Source organism: Myotis davidii, unplaced genomic scaffold (assembly GCF_000327345.1).
Source record: "Myotis davidii unplaced genomic scaffold, ASM32734v1 scaffold1179, whole genome shotgun sequence".
Lineage (NCBI taxonomy): Eukaryota > Metazoa > Chordata > Mammalia > Chiroptera > Vespertilionidae > Myotis > Myotis davidii.
The window spans coordinates 71,548-72,809 of NW_006289826.1; the positions used below are offsets into that span (position 1 = coordinate 71,548).

The 1,262-nt window shown below is 52.6% G+C and overlaps 1 long non-coding RNA gene across 1 annotated transcript in view; it reads left to right on the forward strand.

Moving 5' to 3' along the window:
• The first annotated feature begins 672 nt into the window (after positions 1–672).
• LOC107182906 overlaps positions 673–1,262 on the forward strand; it is a 7,141-nt gene continuing 6,551 nt past the window's right edge. The window contains exon 1 of the long non-coding RNA XR_001513663.1: positions 673–1,131. This is a non-coding gene — a long non-coding RNA (uncharacterized LOC107182906). The remainder of the gene's footprint in view (positions 1,132–1,262) is intronic.

Below are 1,262 nucleotides of genomic sequence, written 5' to 3' on the forward strand. Positions count from 1 at the left end.
TACAGTTGCATATATTCTATCTGATTGTTTCACGTTTCTTAGGATTTATTCTTAGAAGTGGAATCACTGGGTTGAATGGCAGTTCCATATTAAATTTTGCGAAAACTCCATACTGATTTTCTATAATGGCTCCACTAGTCTGCATTCCCTCCAGCAGTGTACTAGGGTTCTCTTTTTTCCACATCCTTGCCAGCCCTTGTCATTTGTTGATTTGTTGATGGCCGCCATTCTGACAGTTGGGAAGTGGTCTCTAATTGTTGCTTTAATTTGCATCTCTCTGATGATCAGTCACTTTGAGCGTTTTTTTCACATGTCTCCTGGACATCTTATCCACACTGCAGCCCAGGCAGAGCTGACAATTCTAGTGGCATCAGAAGCAGATGCTCTTAAGTATGAGTGTCTGTTTTGTGACATAAACTTTGTATAATGGATTCAGTGGAGGCAGGTTAAGGCAGTTAGAGACTTGAGCAACCTCCCCCAGCTACATTTGGGCTGAAGGAGACACATGCCAAACGTCATGAATGAAGAAACAATGCCTGCCATTCAGAAAGAGCAGGTCCTGAAGAAAGATATGCAAAACCAGCCCCGCAGATGCTGGAGAAACAAACTTGCCCCTCCATCACCTCCACTGAAGGCGCTAGAGGAACCTTAGTGTACTTGGTGTGTTCTTGGGCTATTTGCGCCTAGATCCAGTCCTTTAGTCAGCTGAGAAATACGGCACCCTGGCCTTGGAGCGGAGAAACTACATTACCCACAAGGCCAAGCATGGAATGTCACCAGGCTGAGCCAATGGGGGCTCAGAGAAGGCATTTCCGTTCGGCCGCTTCTGTAGGGCGGGACCGGTAGTCCTCTTGGCGGCTTTTGATTTTTCAAGTTCTTGTCTCAGGCGGTCGGGAGTTCTTGGGCTCAGAGTCTCGTGGAGAAGGCCGGAGGGTGGTGCTCCCGCCTCACAGCCAATGGTGGGAGCCTCCAGTGGTGTCACAGCTCACACTTCGGATTGAAACTCCGAGTCGGCACCCGAACCCACGCCAGGGCCGGGACGGGGCCGCCATTCCTGCAGCGGCTTCTACTCCCGCCCGTCTCAGCCCACAGAGGGCAATGGCGGCGCCCCCGCTGAGGAGACGGGCTGAGGTGAGTTCAGACCCCAGGCCCTCACCGCCTCCTCACACACACACACCACAGCCTGGGGAGGGCGCCTGTCCCGTCCTGCAGCTCAGTCCCGCGTGGAGGACCGTGAGGGAGGTGGAGTGGAGGGAGGAGAG